Source organism: Cryptomeria japonica, chromosome 11 (assembly GCF_030272615.1).
Source record: "Cryptomeria japonica chromosome 11, Sugi_1.0, whole genome shotgun sequence".
Taxonomy (NCBI): Eukaryota; Viridiplantae; Streptophyta; class Pinopsida; order Cupressales; family Cupressaceae; genus Cryptomeria; species Cryptomeria japonica.
Genome location: NC_081415.1, coordinates 528052252 through 528064022, shown reverse-complemented (window position 1 = coordinate 528064022; position 11771 = coordinate 528052252).

The following is an 11771-nucleotide window of genomic DNA, read 5'->3' as shown; positions in this document are numbered from 1 at the left end:
GGCATCCAAGAAGATTTGTTGATCTTTTTACAACTCATTTTTTTTATCACTCCTATCATATATGCATCTTCATCATCAGTTTCATCACCCCATTCAGTGACTTTGCCCTTGCCTTTCTTAGTTTCTTGCTCCCGAGATTCAATAAGCATATCTTGGAACAACTTCCCGATGGACTCTTGGCTCATTTCTTTTGGTGGCATGTTGTTTTCTTCTAACTCTACCTCTAGGTCTGACATACACCACTTTGTTAATCAATTGGTTAGGATACCAATCTGATGTAGAGGGATTTGACTCTCTCCTATTTGTGGCTACCTTGTCTAGGTATCTCCTCCAAGATACACTAGAACAATCCAATGATTCTAAACCTCACACCATCCAAGGGTCCATAAGACTTACCCTCTCTAAGCTTCCCAAGGTCCTTAGGCTAGGATAAGCACTTCTTTTTTTGTGAGTTCCATCATCTTGCTTACGAGACCTTGTTTTCCAACTCCCTTTTACACTGGACATGAGAGTTCAATCCCTCTACCATAGTATCTTGATTCCCCACACTACACACATAAGGATGGATAATTTTTTATGGGTTCCCAACCCTATTTATTCCTCAATAACCTTTGTATTTACCGATCCCAAGCTTCACAAGCAAACTACACTTTTAGGCCTAATAGGAGACCTAATTCTAGTAGCCCTACCAATGAGGTATTTTTTGATTATCTACCAATATTCCATAACAAACATATGAAATATTTTACATTCTAGACACCCTTTTGCGATTTACATACAATATCTCAAAACTGGAGGTGGATTTTGTATTTAAAATATTTAACCCTTCTAGGCCTAACTAGGCTTAATTGCCCCTTCCTAGGCCTAAAACGTAGGGATTCGCTTTAAAAAATTTACCATTCATAATGCCTAAGTGAATTTATGTTAATTTTAAGTCTGTTGTTGCATGAGGATTTCCGATACAACCATTCTTCACCTCCATCCACCAAATTCACCCAATTAGGGCCTTTTATCCATGTTACCTAATGCTTGCCAACTCAACATGCCAAGCCTAGGGTATGGCGGTAAATATTTGATTTAGCTTCCCCTATCTCAAAACCAAAATTAAAAGATAGAACAAATTGAAATGTAACATTCCACAAGGTTTTAGAGTGGGTATCCACCATGGAATGTTAGGTACCCTAGTTTTTAGGACTTTTGAACCTGCTTGTAATAAAATGAAAACTATTTACAAACCATAACACTTAATGACTCCAAATTAAAAAAAAATGAAAGTAAGACAACAGTTTAACAATCCATGTCCCTATTTTGGATGTGTCAATCCGTTTAGGCCGTACAAACTTATAAAGAACATGCAATAACCATAAAGAACACACCAGATAGAGAAACCAAACTTGTTTATTTTCTTCAAATCTTCAACAACCGATTATCATTAGTCTTTCTAAGCTTTATAGTGGCCTTGGAGTAGTTACACATGCTCACAACCAATTGTGACAACCAACTAGTCGTTGGTGTATGAAAATGTTGCAAAGTTGTTATAAACAACTTTTACAACTTTTGCAATTTGTTGCATTGGTGAGCAACTTTTCTCAACCCTAAGCTTGGTCTCTTTCAAGTGACTCTTACGACCTCAAAAATCCTCAAAAAAACACCAACCAACCTAATTTACCCCCAAAACAAATTATCCTAGTAAGTGCTCTACTTTGCACCCTTAAGAGCTCACATGCCAACATTGGTCAAACAGATACTCTTAGGGTCCTTAGAATCATTTGAGCACACACTCAATGGCCTCTTGGCCTTATTAAAAAGATAAGGACATGATTCCAACATCCTATAGACAAACTCAACAAAATATTGCTAAGTGCCCCTACACCAGAATGCCACACCCATCATAACTCTACTACTCATTCGTACCACAAAATTTATGTCATTAATACAATCGAAGCACCTGCAAAATTGAGTCAATTTTGAAATTTTGGCTCCAAAAAACTTTCCTTCACTAAAAATAGCCACTAAAAATAGTAAGGCTAAAAGAAAAAGGAAGACAACTCTACTAGACCCATTCCAAAATCAATAAGGCTTGAAACCCAATGAAATTTTTTTGAGGACAGTTCGATCTCTGATGTCATACTTAGTTAAAGATCTTCCTTGTTGTGGATTAAAAAATCTTGGGAGACCCACTGCCTAGGGAATGTTATGAAGATATCATGAATGAAAGGAAGGATTTCCTTCACACCGTGCTCAATTGATCTTATATGTCAACTTAATTGCATTTACTATGATTAGACCAATCCCATACACCTTATCAATGCTTGAAGTGGGATTCAAACAAAGTCAATACAATTTTTTTTTATTATTTATTAAAAAATAAAGCCAACTAATACAAATCCCCATTTGAATATCTTCTTTCACCCACTTGCTTGGGAGAATCTCCTCCAAAATCTCACTTAGAATAGTGAATCAATAGAGTTTGAATTTCTTCTCATTTATTATTTTTAGCTCAAGATGTAATTCTGGTGAACACCAAGAAAAATTGACATACTTTAATAATGATGTTCAAGCTTGTTGGCATTGAAAAATTTAAATTTTATAAAACATGCCAATAAGTATTATCCTCAAATCCATCATTATCATCGCTCCTGGCAAAGAACACTACTCCTTTCTTCTATAATTTATAACCACCATAGTGAGAAATTTATGGGATAGTAGCAATTAAATTTCTGATTTTAGGGCAAGAATGGGATCCTACAAATCATCCTTCAATTCCTTACTTCTATAGAGGCTCCTTCTAAATGGTTCTCACCTCACTAATTTGTTCGTTATTGATTCCATCTGCCTCATATTTGCTAATTAATTAGCTAAACAATTCACTTCTCTATAAACTTGATTTATTGTAAATGCTTCAAAGAAATTTAACAACTCTAAAGCTATACCTAAAAATGAACTAAGCCTTCAATTTGTAGCATCTCTAGTTCTAAGGGAACTAATGATAATTGTTGATCCCCCTTAGATTTCCACCTTTCTTAATCCTAATTGTCTTCAAAAATCCAAACCTTCAATAGTTGCTTTGATTTCTACTATGTTGTTTGTATTTGGTTCTAAGACTTTGGATTGCTTTGATACTGTCACACCATCCTCGGAATGAATGATACAACTTGCTCTAGAGACACTAATATTTCCACGAGAGGCCCCATCAAAATTCATTTTATACCATCCAAATTCTAGAGGAATCCAAATACTTTTGTTTCTGGTAGTATTGGAAGATTGTCCCCCTTGCACAATAAATGAAGGAGTCTTCAACCCAAACCAATTATACTTCATCTTTTTATCCCAACTAGTGAACTGAGATTTATTAGACCCAAATGTGAAAATTATACTATTTACTACTTCCACAATAGCAGCTTCAATCTTATTTATAAGGGCCTCCCAAGACATTCTTTCCCATTGAAAAATCCTTCTATTTATTTCCTTCCAAAGTTCCCATATGAGTATAGAAGGAGAAGGAATCCATTTTGAGCCAAATAAATTTGAAAAGGATAGGGTAGGATAGATTGTAAACATACTCACAACATTGTTTGGGATGGCAGAAAACTAACCTAATCTAGCACATAACCATTGCCAACATCTATAGGCAAAGGGAAGGGCCAATACAATATGATCCATAGATTCTTCATTATGCTCACATAAGACACGAATTGAGGGACCTGCAAAGTCTTACTTTCTAAACCACCTAACTATTAGAATTCTACCTTATAGGGTTATCCAAGAAAAAAAACCTACTTTGGGAAGACATATTTTATCCCAACAAAAATTAATCAAAATCTCTATTTTCTGAACTTTCTAATTCTCAATTATTAATCTATATCCATCTTTTAAATTATAGTTTCCTAAGTTCTTCCTTGTCCACATAATTAAATTGGATCCAACACTAAATGAAATTGATCTATTTTGTAGGATCTCGTTAATTTTTCTCTAATAACAGAGCCATTCTCATTTCCATCTTCAGTCCAAATAAGAATCTTCACCTAAAAATTCAATATAATCGTTAACATGAATGCCCCAAAGTCTTTCACTAGTAGTCTTAATATTATTGACATCCATCATTTTGTCTAAGGATGGATATCCCCCTAAGAATCAAACCAAAAGATAGCCTTGAGACCATCTCTTACATTCCACGAGATCTTATTTATTATTAATTCTTGACATTTTAATAAAAAATTCCACACCCTTGATCCTTTTGGAGGATTTTGAGACCCAAAGATACATTTTGGGCTCAAATCATCTAAATATTTCCATTTTATAATTTTAACCCATTTCAAATTTAAATCCTTGTATATTTTCCAAACAAGTTTTTCTCCTAATGCTTTGTTTTGCCAAAGTTGATTCCTCAAACCAACACCCCCATATTCTTGGGCCTAAAAATATTTTCCCAAGCAACCAAAGCTAATTTATTTTGATCAGTCATTCCTTACCAATAAAAGGTTCTCATTTTCTTTACTAAATTAGTATTTGTTCCAATTGAGAGGTATAAGTAGTACATTAGATAGATAGGAAGGGTTTAAAGAACTTCTTGTGACATAGTTACTCTACCTACCAAGAACAACCATTTTTTCTTCCAAGACTCCATCCGTTTGTCCATTCTTTCATCTACTGAGTTCAAATCTTTGGATGATCTCAATCCCTTATCTAAAGGCAGACCTAAATAAGAGAAAGGGAGTTTCCCTCGCATGAAACCCAAAAGAACCAAGATCTCATGCTCGATCAATGGTTTAACATTAAAGAAGAAAAATTCTAATTTCATCCAATTTGCCTGTTGTCCTAATGCTTTGGAGTAGATTCTGAGAATCTTCCTATATTTGATTTCTTCCCTCTTATCAACCTTTCCAAAGATCATTGTATCATCTACAAATTGTTGATGAGTGACAACTTCAACCGCATTTATGGGTATGTGTAAGATATGAGGGGCCAAAAAGTGGTGATATTCTGACTAAAGTCCTGATTGATAGGCTAATTGAAAATATCTATAAATTTTAAACAATATCACATTTCTTGAATCTACAATGTGTGTCACATTTTGTGCTTCGTATACTATGTTGGCATATGCACACTCCAATGAGACATTGTAGGTGATTGAAGGTTTTGTCATTGATGGCAACCTTACAATCCTATGACACCAACAAGACACTCCACCGGCACCAGCAAGAACAGACTCTACACCAGCACCGGCAGTGAAAGGAAGCATTACGACACAGAGGCCGACATAATTTTTGTTGTAATATATTTTGTTTATTATTGTAAAATCTTTGTAAGCCGACTTGGTAACATTGTAAAATGTCTTATACATATAAGACATCATTGTAGAACATTGAAAAGAGGTAGATGAAGCGATATATGGAATGCAATTAGGTAGACCTATTATGTGAATTATAGGTTAAGAGTTTATGTAAGAAGCAGAGCAGAAACCGGTACTGGATCTGGCATTATAGATGCTATTCTGAAGCAGTACAAGACACTGGATTTATATAATCCATTTTGTAAGTCAGTGTGACTTCTATTTTGAGCAGTGAGCTCTAGGCACTTGGCCTTCCTGCATGTGCAGGCCCCTCTTGTAGGAGTAATATTCTCTTATTAGCCAATAAGTGAATATTGTGGGTCACAAATCCCACCGAGGTTTTTCCCACACTGGGTTTCCTCATTAAATCCTTGTGTTATGGTGTGTTTTTCATGTGGTTTCTTTTATCTCTGTTTATTGCATTACTTCTTGCTTACCGGTACACAGTTTTAATTTACTCTACATGTTTTAAGTTAAGAAATTCTAATTACCGGTTAGGTACTGATTCACCCCCCCCTCTCAGTATATGTGGGAATCCTAACAATTGGTATCAGAGCTTGGTCCTCTATTTTCAGAAGCCTAACAACTTGAGGAAGATCTTGACACTGGTAGAGATGGAAAATTTGATGAAGTAATTGGAAGTAGCTCTCTTAGATTTTGATACAGAAAAATTGAAAAATATCAAACTTGAAGATGATCTAAAGGCAGCTCAGGAAATTATTCAAGCACTTCAAGAAAATCTTACCATTGCAAGAAACAAGAGAAGAGAACTCTGTGAAAAGATGCAAATTGAGGATGATGAAAAAGAACTCTTAATGATATGATAAACAAGCTAAAGCTAGAGAACATAACAACAAGGAATGAGATGCAGGATATGACTATGAGATTTTGCAAAGAAATTGAAGATAGAAAGAAGAATGAAGAAGATTTGACCAGAAGACTAAGTGATGTAGCAAATGAGAACACCAGACTTAGCTATAAAAATGATTTGTTGAAGACAAATCTGATGCATACATAGAATGACTCCAATGAACTGATGAGAGAAAAAGAGATCTTAGAAAGAGAACTGGATATTGCAAATCAGCATAAAGAAAAATTCAAAAAAAGCTCAGAAGATCTTGGTGAATTACTGAAGAAATAGAAACCTAAAGGTGACACTTGTGGAATTGGCTTTGAAGTTGGAGAAAGCTCCGGTACTACAAACACATAGGATCATAGTAAATCGGTAAGACAACCTACTGCTTACAAATTCAATGGAAAATGCTTTAACTGTAATAAGTATGGTCATAGATCCAATCAATGTAGATCTATAAATTATCAAAACATCAATGCACCCACCGATCAATGTTCAAAATGCAACAAAATTGGTCATAACTCTGAAAATTGCATAATGAATGTGAGATGTTATGTTTGTGGAAGATCTGGACACTTATCTAATCAATGTAGAACACTAACCGATATAGGTTATGGGAAATCTATTCAGAAGAATAATGTGACTTGCTATGAATGTAACAAGATTGGGCATATTGCAAAATTCTACAAAAGTAAAGGATCACCGGCAGAAAACAAAAGTTCTAGTTTGAAAGGAAAAGAAAAAGTTGAAGAGGTTAAGCAAGAATTCTTAAAACAATGGATTAGAAAGTTAGACCTAAATAATGTTGGAAATACTCCTCCACTGGTAGAACCAATCAATACTCCACCAACACAACAGAGTAGTACTCCACCGACAGGAATCTCTTCATCAAATTGAAGAAGTTTTCTTGAGGGTTTGGCAATCAAATGAGACATAAGCTATTCTTCCCCTGGTTGATGATAAGAAGTTGAAAATTACTTCTATACCGGCAAATAAAGTTAAGTGGTTATTTCATCAATATGCATTAAATGTGGTAGCTGGCAAATTAACATTATAAATCAGTGATTTTGGCTCCATTTCACTTCACCATGAATTCAAACACTTGAAGAGCACAAAATCTCCAGAGCTAAGGCATTTCAAGCAAAGAGGCAAAGCACTTCAGCAATCAATCCTTCCTAAGGCAAAAAAAGGTATTTATTATCATGGCATCCTCCTCTGCACCTGAATTCACAGCAAACCTTAATGTAGTCGAGGTTATCAAATGCCCTAGGCCTGTATTCCAGCTAGTTCTCGGGATAGCTAAAAAGGATGACAATATTGGTGCATTCTCCCAAATTCCCAAAGGAGTTGTTTTCGCAGAAGACCCCAAAATATACATCCATTGCCACATAGATGAAATAGGAGATGAGAAAATCAAAAACATGTACAAAACCATTATATGTGATATTTTCAGAAATGTGAAGCTTGAACATAAAATTGTTGAAACCCTAGGATTCACTGAGATCCTTAGCATTTCGGACTTTCCTAAGGAAGTTATTAGGATAGTGTTGAGTAGAGTACATGGTGAATTCTTTTGGCTTGAATTCGTCCATAAAATTACAAAGGAAGCTGTGAAAGCTGTAACAGGGTTACCTTCCACCAGTAGCAGACCTGACAAAACCAAGAAGGTCTCAAATGACCTAGTAATAAACTTAACTGGTGCAACATCTTACATAAGGTCTCTGAGGGTTAATGATGTGACCGATATAAATGTGAGATTTGTTAGCATGATTCTAGGTTACAAAGCAACTCATGCAAACATACTTAACTCAGTTTCAAGTTTATGCATAAAGAGTGCTTATGACATGGTTAAAGACAATGTGAAAATTGATGTATGTGAATGGCTAAAGGACGAGTTGATTGATAATTTAGGAAAAATCAAGAAGGATAAGAAAGGGACTTTTAGATTTGGTAACTTACTTGTATGCTTAATGCTACACATAACCAAACAGGTTCCTGGTATAGGCGAAAAGAGCATTGGATTTGATATACTGGTAGGAAAACAATTATCAGACCTATTCAACAACATGGGTGAAAGCAAGGAAAAGAATATCAATGAGTATTTTCAAGCACTTAAGGCCAAAATGAACAAAAGAATCAGACTGTCACAGAAAATTATGGACAAATATAAGGATGATATATGTTTTATAATAAAAAAGGATGAGATCTGGATGGAAGCAGTGATCCCAAGAACAATTTGGGTTACTGAGATGGGCTATGAGACTGATGATCATATCATTGAGACCTATGCAAAAGCCCTTCTGGAAGCACCTAACGAACCCAAGGAAGAAGTATTCGGTAGTTCCAAAATGATTGAAAGCCAAATTCAATCTAAGAAGAGAGTAAAGAAAGTTGAAGCAATTGTGAGAAAAGGCTCAAGGCAGGCAAAGGCCATCAAGGAAGATGTACTAAAACAAACTGGCATTATTGAGGATGAGTTAGTAACATTACAACCTGAATCTCACCTATCACCAATAGCAACTTCTTCAGAGAATGACATGCCAGCAACATTCAAAAGAGTTGTAAGGAAAAGGGATCCTTCACCGGCATCCACACCCTCGCCTAGAAGAACTAGACAAAAACAATAGGCAATGAGGTCATTGGTAAAGAAGACAACCCCAAAGAAAAAGCTAACACCAAAGAAGAAAATGACTCAACAAAACATTGACCCAATTGATGAATTGCTGAATGAGATCACAGATGAAGGAAAACTCAAGAACATAGAAAAATTATATGATACACTATCAACAGATGAGAAAGAGCAAGTTGAAAACAATGTCATTTTACACCTGGACATCTATAAGAAGTTTTTAATGCAAGTGGTAGATGAGCTACTAGATGAATTGTTCAAGAGACTGGAAGCAAGAAGACAAGTTGTGGTAGAGATTGATAAGAAAATTAAAATTGAAAAGTTACTTGTTGTTTACCTAGTAAACTTGCCAAAGGAGATAGATGACTTAATTGCAAAAGCCACCCGGTTAGTATTCTCTACTGCACACCAACATATTGCACTCATGGCATGAAGAGTAAATGAGGTAACTGAAGATATTGAAAATGCATGGGATATATTCCTTGTGGAGAAGGAAAAATAGGAAGAGTACAGGAACCCCAAGCCGATCAAACTCTATCAAAAGGACAAAGATAAGGGTAAAGGAAAGGTTGGTGGACCTCCTAGCATCAAGATAAAAGATAACTTATCCCCACTGCCTCTGATTACTCCACCGATAACAAAAACTTAAGACCAACCGCTAGATGAGAGTATGGGTATAGAGGATACAAATCCTAATCCTGGGGTACTTTACACAATTGATGTTGATACTCAAAAGATCAATATTGTGGTAGATAAAGATACAACCGGTAAGACTGACATGACTAGTGAGCCACTGGTAACTGATCAAACTGACAACCCACAAGAAAAATCAGTAGATGATAGCACAAGGCAATAGACAGAGACAAAGATAGATCAATAAATAGAGAGTCAAACATAGCAACAGGCTCCAGAATAAGAACAGGTTCATGTGGAAATAGTGCCACCAGCAACAAGAGAGAAACAAAAACCTTTGCTTAAGGAAATGGAAACACAGACTGACCTACCAGAGGTCACTACAAGCATGGTTACTTCCTCCACCAGCGTAATTCAAAATGTTGGTTCCTCCTCAGCAGGTTACAAATCAACAAATGTAACTGAAGTTCTTTTGGATTCTTTAAAGAAAATAACATATTGTAGTTCACAAGCCTATAAAGCTATAGATGACACAATCCCAATTTTGAAGATGATAGCTCCTAACTATAATATAGACAATAACGATTCTTTGAGCCAACTTGACACTTTGTCTAAGTACATTACTAACAACACAGTGATAGTTGAACAAATAAAGGAAGAGGCATTGAAAGAGAAATTGGAAATTGAAAAACAAAAATTCTTTGATGATCAAATAAAGAAGTGTACTAGAGAATTTGACACACTTCTACCGGAACTATGCAACTCATTGAAGGAATTCAAAACTATATACAGAGACATTTGCAAGACAAACTTCCTAACAGTTGACATAGATAAGAAAATGAGCAAGGTACAAGATGAAATCAATAAACTTGCTGATAGTTTTATTACTCACTTGATACATTATCAGTTTTTGAGTAAAAGATAACAAGTTTTGAGGGAGAATTACTTAATTTAGGAAGAGAAAAGGAAAGAATAATAAACAAGGCTAAAGATTTGAGACTAAGAATAAGTCCATGACTGGACTATCTAGCATCCATGAGAAAGGAAATATCTGAGGCAATAGTACAAGGATAGAAAACACCGGCAGAGCATATGCAACACCTCACCGGTATAGTACAAAGAACTCAAGTAGTAATAAAAGAGAGTAATAAGTTTATGGAAAGTATAAATTTAGTTTTAGCAGATATTTTTCAAATTGTAACCGCCCAGTTACAAGGTTGACACAGAAAACTACAACTCTATTAACACCATGACAACCTTTGTCATTGATGCCAAAGGGGGAGTAGTAGTATGAGAAAATGATCAGGCAAAGGACTCACCTACTTAGGGGGAGCTCGAAAACAAATTTTGGATTACAAGTTTTGGATATAGTTTTGGAAATTTTCTCATGAGTGTTGCCATCAATGCCAAAGGGGGAGATTGTTGGCATATGCACACTCCAATGAGACATTGTAGGTGACTAAAGGTTTTGTCATTGATGGCAACCTTACAATCTTATGACACTAGCAAGAGATTCCACCAACACCAGCAAGAACAAACTCTACACTGACACTCAGACCACCAGCACCGGCAGTGAAAGGAAGCACACCGGCACAGAGGCCGACAGGATCTTTGTTGTAATATATTTTGTTTATTATTGTAAAATATTTGTAAGCCGACTTGGTAGCATTTTAAAATGACTTATATATATAAGAGATCATTGTAGAACATTGAAAAGAGGTAGATTAAGTGAGATATAGAATGTAATTAGGGAGACCTATTATGTGAATTATAGGTTAAGGGTTTGTGTAAGAAGCAGAGTAAAAACTAGTACTAGATCTGGCATTATAGATGCTATTCTGAAGTAGTACAAGACACTGGATTTATATAATTCATTTTGTAAGTCAGTGTGACTTCTATTTTGAGCAGTGAGCTCTAGGAACTTGGCCTTCCTGCATGTACAGGCCCCTCTTGTAGCAGTAATATTCTCTTATTGGCCAGTAAGTGAATATTGTGGGTCACAAATCCCACCGAGGTTTTTCCCACACCGGGTTTCCTTGTTAAATCCTTGTGTTATGGTGTGTTCTTCATGTGGTTGCTTTTATTTCTATTTATTGCATTACATCTTGCTTACCGGTACATAGTTTTAATTTACTCTACATGTTTTAAGTTAAGAAATTCTAATTATCAGTTAGATACTGATTCACCCCCCCCTCTCAGTATATGTGGGATTCCTAACATACTATAGGATTAAAAAATGAATTTCATCAAGTTTTGAACAAGTTATGGTTGTCAAACATATGATTTTTTATATTTTTAAAAAGCTATAGTAAAAAAACTCATAA